The sequence below is a fragment of the Notamacropus eugenii genome, chromosome 6 (genome assembly GCF_028372415.1).
Source record: "Notamacropus eugenii isolate mMacEug1 chromosome 6, mMacEug1.pri_v2, whole genome shotgun sequence".
NCBI classification, from domain to species: domain Eukaryota; kingdom Metazoa; phylum Chordata; class Mammalia; order Diprotodontia; family Macropodidae; genus Notamacropus; species Notamacropus eugenii.
The window spans coordinates 292,706,268-292,717,290 of NC_092877.1; the positions used below are offsets into that span (position 1 = coordinate 292,706,268).

The following is an 11,023-nucleotide window of genomic DNA, read 5'->3' on the forward strand; positions in this document are numbered from 1 at the left end:
GTTTGGCTTAAGATGTTAATTATTGGTCATATATTTACATTTCAATTTTATTTTTACATATGAAATTAAAATTCCTCCATATCACCAAGACTATTCCATTAGAAATACCAAGAGTCTCTAACCAGAACCACTAATATAAATGTTCTTACATTCACCAGAATCTGTCTTGTGTCATCGTAGGATTTTTAAATGTTTGATCTGACACCCAGACGTATATTCAAATCACACAAACACATACAAGTATACATAGTGATTTTTCTTTGAAAATTCAGATTGATATTCATCAAATACATAGAACCAAAACACATATTGATTACTTTGGAGAAATTTTAGCTCTAAACTAAACACATTAATTTACCAAATATTATCTTTGTATGGGGAATTTTAGCCCTAATACAAAATTCTAACCATATTTTTATACAAACACACATGCATTCAAAAACATAGAGAAGAGTTATATATCTTCCCAAAATTTTGATGTAGCATTTGACTGCATGTTACAGGCTACTAGAAATACCAATGTTACCAAGCATAGGGGGTGAACAGTGGAGAAAGACAAAGACAAAGAGGAGAGAGACTAAAATGAATAGACAAGTAGGGACAATTGGAAGCATTTATCTTCCAAAAACAGTGTCTTAGGTGAGTTAAAAGACAGAGAATATCTTGCCAGGAGTCTGGTAAATTATTTCAGCTGTGAAGATCTGCTTCTGACCATCGTCATTCATAGAGTAGTGGGCCGGGTGTGTTGGAACACCCAGCCCATACTTTATGTAGAACTATATTTCTGAGCCAGAGAGAGCAAGTATTTTCCAAAGAACCAGGGAAAAACAACAAGCTAAATTAGTGAGATCAATAAAACAATAGGGTAATATCTAGCCTTCCAAAAGTCACATTCTTTCATGATGTTGCTTCTTAGAAATTAGGCAGGAAGCAGAGAGGAAGAGGATAATCAAAATCCTATGGTTTCACTTCTCAATAGCCCATTGTTCTCCATTTGGTAATGGTGGTGAGGAGTTGATATTGCACTTTTTGCCTAGATTTAGGTTTCCTTAAATCATCAGCTTCGGAGTCGGGGCAAGGTATACTGTACCTGTTGAAATTTCAAAGTCAGCTGAGATCAGAGAAAACTATCTTACTATGTAGAGAAAGCAGTTTCTGTATTCAGAGGCTCATCAAGCTCAATTTGCAAGAAAACCCAGTGGCTGTCTGATTGGGCCTTCTCGTTTTAGAGATGAAGAAACCAAGATCCAGGAGGCTATGACTTGCTCATATTATGTACCTCGCATTAGAGATTGGAACTGGATGCAGGTCATCTGACTCCAGAACCAGTGACCTTTTGTTTCATGCTGCCTTTACTCCAATGATATTGCCCAAGTAACCATTCTTATACATTTACCCCACTGCTACCACCACCATGCATGCTCTATGAAGTAGCTAGAATTCAACAAGGCACCAGTTAGTTCACTGGCATCCTATCTGTTGTAGTTATGCAGCACATGTCAAGAACAGAGTTCTTTTCACTTTGGGTCCTATTAATCAATTATCCAGCTTTACTTCTCTGAAATTGAAGTATGTCTCCCTGTAGCTGCATTTATAAATGTTAATTAGCTATTGATTCACATTATTATGATTTAGTCTTGTGTCCATTTTTACAATCAACATTGTGTATACAGTGAGTGTTAGATTTCTGTTTTATGTCTGAAAAATCTATCTTGTCAGAGCTTGTTGATTAATAATGTTTCTAGGATACCCCTACTCTTCCTAATTCAATCCCCCTCCCTCTTTTCTTCTTCCTAATCACTCTGTACTCTGATAAATGATTTCTTTTTACAAGGCTATGACACAGTTCCTTATTGACCACATATTTTGGCTAACCATAGTATCAATCTTGTTGATATTATCCAAATGTTGCAGTTATGACATTGCTAATAGAGTTCAATATTCTTCTGAAGGAACCTAGACTGTTTTCCCTAGATGAATTTTAAGAAGCAGGATGTTGGGAGAGAGGGAGGGGATGAACTGAGCCAATTATTATCTAATGGGGTCCTATCTGCAGCAGTGAACAGTGGTAGCCCCAATAGAGGTTCCTTTAATGGGACTTATGGGGCATCAATAAATAAATTTTCCTTTTGAGTAAATGATTCTCAACTAAGTGGCTCAAAGCATAGACTGCTGGCCCTAGAATCAGGAAGACCCAAATTCAAAAGCAGCCTGGGCACTTATCCCTCAATGTCATTTCAATGCCTCAATTTCCTCAATGTAATATAGGAATAAAAATGACACCTATCTTACAAAGTTGTTGTGAGGATGAAATAAGGCATTTTTAAGTTACTTTAAATTTAAGTAACTTTAAATTACTAACTCATAGTAGGCTTTTAATAAATACTTGTTTCCTTCCTTCTGGGAACCATGAACTTTTATTTTCATATCTCCTCTTGGGGTTCTGTTAAAATTTATTTTTTTTCAAAAGCCTAGGCCTGGTTTAGATTCTTTCTCTCACACTATTCCATCCTATTCTAAGCTCTATTTCCTTTACATTTTTGCTAATTCTACTTCAGTCTCCTCTCCTCCTAGATACACAAACTAGTGCCTCATCTTATAGATTTGTGGCTATGGAGCTGGAAGAAACCTCAGATGCCAACTAGCCTAAACGATGGAGAAGTGGAGGTCCAGGAAGGTTAAGTGACTTGCCTAAAGTCACATAATCATGAGAGACAGAATGTGAACCCAGGTCTTCTGACTTCAAATCCAGTGTTCTTTCCTCCTCTATCACACCCTAAACAAAACAAAGACCATTTTTTTTTCCAGGTTGAATCTGATTTGGGGTTTGAAAGAGGGTATTGTCCCTGGAATCATTCAGAAAAGGGGTGGGAAAGGTGTTTGAGGACTGTGTAATTGGAAAATGATAGTAATGTTTAAAAATAACTAAAGAAAATAAAAAATTTTAGAAAGGAATTCAAAGTTGGGTAATTTTTTTTCTTTTAAATGAAAACCATGAAAATTATATTCTTTTTTTAATTTTATTTTTTCTTATTTATTCATTCATTCATTCATTCATTCATTCATTTAAAGTTTTCAACATTCATTTCCACAAAATTTTGAGTTCCAAATTTTCTCCCCATCTCTCCCCTCCCTCTACCCCAAAAACTCTTGTGTTCCAATTGCCCCTTCCACCAACGAGCCTCCCTACTAAGACCCTTCCCTTATCCCCATTTTCTCTCTTGTCCTGTAGGGCAAGATAAATTTCTATACCCCATTACCTGTATTTCCTATTTCCCAGTTGTATGCAAAAGCAATTCTCAATATTTGTTCCTAAAACTTTGAGTTCCAACTTTTCTTCATTCCTCCCTCCTCACCTATCCCCACTGAGAAGGCAAGCAATTCAATATAGGCTATATATGTGTAGTTTTGCAAATAACTTCCATAATAGTCATGTTGTGTAAGACTAACTACATTTCGTTCCAGCCTATCTTGTCCCCTATTTCTTCTATTCCCTCTTTTGACCTTGTCCCTCCCCAATTGCGCCCTCCTCCCATTGCTCTCCCTTCCATCATCCCCCCACCCTCCTTCTCCATTTCTCCCCTACTTTCCTTCAGTGTAAGATAGATTTTCATACCAAATTGAGTGTAGATGTTTTTCCTTCCTTGAGCCAAATGTGATGAGAGTGAGCTTCACTTTTTCCCTCACACTTTCTCCTTTTCCCCTCTATTGCAAAAGCTTTTTCTTACCTCTTCTATGAGAGATAGTTGCCGCATTCCATTTCTTCTTTGTCCTCCCAATATATTTCTCTTTCACCCCTTAATTTTATTTTTTTAGATATGATGCCTTCCTATTCAACTTACCCTGTGCTCTCTGTCTCTGTGTGTGTATGTGTGTGTGTGTAATCCCTCCAAACTACTCATATACTGAAAAAAGTCTCAAGAGTTAAAAATACTATCTTTCCATGTAGGAATGTAAACAGTTCAACTTTAGTAAGTCCCTTATGACTCCTCTTTCCTGTTTATCTTTTCATGCTTCTCTTCATTTTTGTGTTTGAAAGTCAAATTTTCTTTTCAGCTCTGGTCTTTTCATCAAGAATGCTTGAAAATCCTCTATTTCATTGAATGACCATTTTTCCCCCTGAAGTATTATACTCAGTTTTGCTGGGTAGGTGATTCTTGGCTTTAGTCCTACTTCCTTTGACTTCTGGAATATCATATTCCATGCCCTTCGATCCCTTAATGTAGAAGCTGCCTGATCCTGTGTTATCCTGATTGTATTTCTACATTACTCAAATTGTTTCTTTCCAGTTGCCTGCAATATTTTCTCCTTGATCTGGAATTTGGCTCTAATATTCCTAGGAGTTTCTCTTTTTGGATCTCTTTCAGGAGATGATCTGTGGATTCCTTGAATACTTATTTTGCCCTCTGGTTCTAGAATATCAGGGCAGCTTTCCTTGATAATTTCATAAAAGATGATGTCTAGGCTCTTTTTTTGATCATAGCTTTTAGGTAGTTCCATAAATTGTCTCTCTTGGATCTATTTTCCAGGTCAGTTGTTTTTCCAATGAGATATTTCACATTATCTTCAATTTTTTCATTCTTTTGGTTTTGTTTTGTAATTTCTCATAGTCATTTGCTTCCATCTGCTCCATTTTAATTTTTAAAGACCTATTTTCTTCAGTGAACTTTTGAACCTCCTTTTCCATTTGGCTAATTCTGCTTTTTAAAGCATTCTTCTCCTCATTGGCTCTTTGAACCTCTTTTGCCAATTGAGGTAGCCTATTTTTAAAGGTGTTATTTTCTACCGCATTTTCTTGGGTCTCCTTTAGCAATCTGTTGACCCACTTTTCATGCTTTTTTTGCATCTCTCTCATTTCTCTTCCCAATTTTTCCTCCACCTCTCTTACTTGATTTTCAAAGTCCTTTTTGAGCTCTTCCGTGGCCAGGAACCATTGCATATTTATTTTGGAGATTTTGGATGTAGAAGCCTTGACTTTTATCTCTTCCCCTGATGGTAAACATTGTAATTCCTCGCCTGAAAGAATGGGAGAGAATACCTGTTCACCAAGAAAGTCACCTTCTATAGTCTTATTTTTTTCCCTTTTTTAGGCATTTTCTCAACCAGTTACTTGACTTTTGGGTCCTTTGCCAAGAGTAGGATATACTCTGGGGACCTGTAAGTTCTCAGTTCCTCCAAGGTGGCACAATCAAGGCAGAGGAGTTAACTCCCCAGCCTGGCTCAGGCTGAGATTCAGATCAGCTGCTCAATTCCCCCAGGGACTTTAAGCTGAATGCTCCAATGATGGAATAATGGATGCCAGCTTCTGCCTGCTGTGGCCACCACAGCTGGTGCTGTCTGCCCACCACTGCTGCTGCCTGGGCCTGGGGCTAGTGAAGGACCCTGCTCCTTTGTCCCAGAGGTGAAAAAACCCTCTCACTGACCTTTGAAGTGTCTTTGTCACCTGTGGTTTGAGGCTTCCACCCCCAAGGCCTGTTCTGGCCCTGCTCCTCCTGATACTGCACGGCCAAAGCTGGGCTGTGTTCAGCTCTGTGTCCACTGTGGCAGACATTTTCTATCAGCCTTCCAGGACACCTTGGGCTGGAAATCTCATCCACTCCATCATTATGTGGTTTCTGATGCTTTAGAATTTGTTGAGAGTCTTTCTTTATAGGTATTTTATGACCTATGGGGGAAGAGCAAGAAGTTGTGTCTTTCTACTCTGCCATCTTGGCTCCACTGAAAAATTATATTCTTAAGAGCATCCCAATGAAAACTGTAAGTCCTGCTTATTTTGCATGGGTGAGAAGTGAGGATGGTCAAATTATTCAGCAAATAGGACAAAAGCTCTTCATGTAGCTTCTTCACCTCCTCTCATCTCTTCTCCTTCATTGTCTGTCTTACTTCTTACTCAAGGGTAACCTTACTTGGGATTTAAAATCAATCTATTCACTTAACATGGTAGATTTAAATGCTGAAAGAACTTAGGAATAGTCAATAAGAATTATTAACTTTTGAAACAACCCATCCCAGGGCCTAATGAAAGGTGAGTCAGCATGGAAGAGTGAGAATTGTGGAGAAGCTGCTTTTTTGGCACCTGGAGAACTGACAACCCCTTGTTGACTGCTCTCTACTATTTAAAAGCTTTGGTTAATGTCCAATTTGGAAACTGTTGTTGGCTAACGTGTTATAAAGTCAAGCAGAGAGTCAAGAACTTCCACCATCTTGTATTTCATTATACTTGATTTTTCCCCCTCTAAGTTTTCTCTTTCCCCCTACTTATGTTTACAAAAAAGATTTCCTGTCCCTCAACATGGGTTGAGTTCCAGACCAAGACCATGAAGAAGGTGGTGAGAATCATCACTGAAAAGTACTATACCTGCCTGGGCAATGACTTCTATACCAATAAGAGCATGTGCTTCTCCCATCCCCTGGGAGAAGTTGTGCAAGAAGATTGGGGAATATGTTACACATCTGATGAAGTGGATGCAGAGAGGCCCTGTGAGAGGTGTCTCCATCAAACTTCAGGGAGAAGAAAGAGAAAAAAGGGATAACTATGTCCCTGAGGTCTTTGCTTTGTTTCAGGAAATCATTGAAGTGGACCATGATACCAAAGAAATGCTGAAACTCTTGGACTTTGGCAGTTTGTCTAACCTGCAAGTTACCCAGACCACAGGTGGGATGAACAAAACACCAAGAGGAGATGTTTAATATTTTCTTTTGTCTTCTTTTCAATAAACATGGAAACCACTCCCCCACCAAAACAAAAGAAAAAAAAATTGATTTCCTACATTGGCTATTCAAAGGAATTTGGAAGAGTGAGATTGATTATGACCTTGGTGAGAAATGTTTCTACTAATTCTTCTCCCACTTCTACTCCTAAAATAAATTTCCCAGGGCTATTCAAAGGCATTCGGAAGAGTTGGATTAATTATAACTTTAGTGGGAAATATCCTTCCTATTTCTTAAAAAAAGGAGAGAGAGAGATTCAGGGTAGATTTTTTTTTTTTATTGTTGTTGTAAAGTTGACAGCTTCTACACCTTGCTTCTTGTCATCAACAAGGAATTAAACACAGCAGACAGAAACAATTTAATTGAAATGAATACTAAACATGCAAGCTGCCTGGGCAAAGACTGTGACTGCAAAGTATGGCTGCTCAACGAAGCATGATTTTTTTCATTTTTTCATTCTTTATTCATCCACTCATTCATTTACTTGTTTGTTTTATTTTTAAAGGCATATTGGAAAAGAATTCATACAGTTGGGCACATATTTTTGCCTGAGATTTAATTAAGCTTTGAGAGAAATGCTTATTTTTAAAATAAATTTTTGTCCATTTCAATCTAATAATGTGGCATGATTGCATGGTAATTTGACAGTGCTGACATGAATAGAGTGTTTATTGCCATGATAGGTGGTTATCCTCTGGACCAGACACAGGTACTATCTCAAGTGTGTCACCAAAGAACAGCTCCTCTAAGTTATGTCTGGCTGATTAATGAGACAGGCAAGTGAGATATGAACTAGCTCACTATGATCGATCTACCTTTCCTATCACTCTTATGGTGAATTCCTTTACAATTCTTAATTAATCATGAATATTAATGAAACCACATTATTAGTTATTCAGACAACCCACAACTTCAAGAGCTCAGTAAGACTCCTCAGTCAACAATGGACATTAAAAGGAATGTGTTTCCAAACTTAAGAGGTTGGATGTATTTCACAAAACTACGTAAGAATGATTATATGTTCCAGTCAGAGCTTCCAGAGAAAATAATTTCCCTTTCCACTATGGATAAGAATTTTAAATTGTCCAAAACACCAATTCTAATAAGTCCTGTCTACTTTGTCTTGGGTAGAAAGAACATGTGAGACACATATAACCTTTTCTTTTCTCCATGAACATTCAGAGTACGTATCATGTTCTTAGCAAAATTATGAATAATGACTTGCTTTTGGTAACTTTCCTTTCTTGCTGCCCCCAGTAGCCTTTGCTCATGCCAAACCCCCCTTCAGAGAATTTTCCCCCTACTTCCTACAGAACTACATTCTATTCAATCTTTATGACGCAGCTCAAATCTCACATCTTCTACTAAGCCTTCTGTGACTGCTGTAGATCCCATTCACTTTTCTATCTCTAAATTCACAGCACTTACTGTATGAACCACATCAGCTAACATATATATTCTAGTAGTATCTATATGGATATTAACTCTCAACAGTTTCCTCACTATTTCTAGCATTTTTATAATATCTTGCCTTTCCATTTGAATGGTAAGCTTCTAGAGAGCATGGATCATATTCTATATTTTTTTCATATTATGTTCCTGTTCCCCATAGGTCTTAACACAGTAGCTCACATGGTAGACACTCAGTAAATACTTACTAAATGGATGAATGAGTTTTGATTTTGTAGTCTTTGAGTAGCTGTCACACAAATATACTGCTTATTCTGCCAAGTCTCTCCCACCTGCTCATCATGCTAACTTCCCACTCATACAAGTCAAGAATTGATTATGTGGGAGCTGGACTTCTATGAACCCTGCAGGAGCCATGTGTCTCTCAGCTCAAGTAGCAGCATTCTATATGGTGTGGTAGAGGAAAGCACTGGGCTAAAAAGTTAGGAACTCTGGGGTCTAGTCTTAGTTCTACCTTTATCTAGCTTTGCATGCTTTCTCATCTGTAAAATGGGACCACTGACTTGAGAGGATTGTTATAGGAATGAAATATATAAATGGGCTTTGAAAATTGTAATGTATTTTGCAAATATAAGGTACGATTATCATTATTATTATTCAGCACCAGGCTAGAATGTCTCTAAGCCATGTGGACAACAGTGGGGGCAGGGAATAATAATAACTCATATTTATACAATGCTTCAAGCTTTGAAAAGTGCTTTCTTCATCACTCCCTACTTCATTCATTTATACTAGCCTGGGGCTGCCTTTTTCTGTCTGACTATGAACAGTGATCATTGCAGGCCTAAAGGATTGGAGGGTCTTGTTGAGGTCAATTCATACTCTGGTCTCTATAGCAACACAGATACTCAAATCAATTTTACTTTTTATTTGAAATTTTAAATGGTTTTGCTCCTAGTCAAGTTCCAGTCTGGCATTCAGGAGACTAGGATCATCAATTCCAACCTTTCCTTTTTTAAAGTAGAAAAGGAAAAGGCAGAGGGGAAGTACATTTTAATAATAGTTGCAATGGATCACTTTCTTTTTATTTCCTGGAGGCAAAATAAAAATGTCCTTAACATGAAAATGAATTAGGATCTCAGGGTCAAATCCATCTTGTTCTACATCTTTCCAGAGCACTTTTATTCTTTCTCTTTGCCTACCCACTGGAACTGCTTTAAATCATTAAAAAGAATCTTAGGGAAATTTTAGAATCCAGAAGGATATAAAGAAAAGAAGGAAGTTGAATGAGAGTGTGGCAGAAGTTAGATCTGGAGTCAATAACAAACAATTATGAACATCATACCAAGTACTTGGTGGGTTTTTTTTAAGCTTAGATTAAGATACAATCCAAGTCCTCAAAGTTTAGTAAGAGGAAAAAGATACCAACACAAATGGTTGTAATACTCATTATTGCATGATAAGTGACATAATGTTTCCATTCATAGATCTTAGTCATTTCATGGGCTAGTCTGTCTGGTGGTAAACTACTGTCATTTACATTTAATAAGTCCAGTGATATATAATTATTTTCCTCTTTTACTATTGTGCTATGAATTGGCATCTGTTCAGGAAATATTTCTGTAAAAATTTAACCTGTTTATCGTACAGTCTGAGGACATCTATCAGTTTTCTTCCTCCTTTTTGATAAGAAAATGTTATTCTTCCTATAGATGCCTTGGGGTAATGGACCTTGTGGTTCTTAATATTCTATGTATTTTTCCTAAATCTACTTTTATCCGTTTTGCTAAAGGTATTCAAGTTAAGACTGGTATTGTAAAGGTATTAATTCTCTTCGTATTGAATTTTGACTTCAGGATATCAGTAAATCCTTTGACACATAGAGCTAATCCTTTGCCCTTCATAGCTTGGGGTTAATGTATTTTACCTGGAGAAGATATTATGTGATATTTAGAAGCTTTATGTTTTGCCCATTGATTTTATTTGAACTACTGAATGTTTTCAGTGTCTTTTGAAAAAAAATTATTCACATTGTGAGTTTTATATTGAATCCAAATGACATTTTGATAATATTGGAGAGATTTTGTTTTTGATGGAACCATACAATACGTCATCGATCTATACCAAATGATTAACATAATGTTTTGATGTTCTTCTTACTTTGGTTTGCAAGCTGTGCTAAGTTCTATTTTAAGTTATACAGAATCATGAAAGGCTTAGGCTGTCCCCCTGAAAAAATTCTGTACTTCAATACAGTTATTGTGTTAGTAGTATTTTCAAATAGAGAACAGTTCTCTACATAAAAATCAATTGCTGCAGTGTTGCCACCATGTACATGAATAAGCCATGAGTGCAGAACTGAGTCTACAACTTTATACTAATGACTAACAGCATTATGCATGTTAAGGTGCTTTTCAGCAGGCTTACTCAATAGTTATCATCAATAATAAGTTGCAATTTACATCCCTGAGAATATTTGTTCCCCTTTTTTGATCTTCATCCAGTACATCGCTTCTTTTATTTAAAAAAAAATGTTGGCGGGTGAAACAAGATGTATATTCTTTGAACAGATGACACAACCATATAATTGTCTCATATTTGAATATGTCATTGGTATTTCCATCTTTTGTTAATAGGTATGTGATAACTTCTTTTGAGAAAGATGGGATTTGTTTTGTGTGTGAAATGAAGCTGATGAAGCATTTTGATAGAAATTCATTTGCTACTTTACAGCATTAATGTCAATAATTATCAATTGTCTCTGGACCTCCTATTTTCAAGTTTTGCAAAAACCCTAGTTGCGTTCAGTTATCTTCCTGTAAAATTCCTGTTGTATTAAGAGCATCAAAACTACTTACTTTACATTCATCCAGATTGTGTTTTCAATGGACATGGTATCTTT

At 36.7% G+C, this 11,023-nt stretch overlaps 1 pseudogene; it reads left to right on the forward strand.

Annotated features, from left to right (window-relative positions):
* Positions 1-6,260: 6,260 nt before the first annotated feature.
* LOC140512367 (small ribosomal subunit protein eS17-like) lies at positions 6,261-6,690 on the forward strand (annotated as a pseudogene).
* Positions 6,691-11,023: the final 4,333 nt, after the last annotated feature.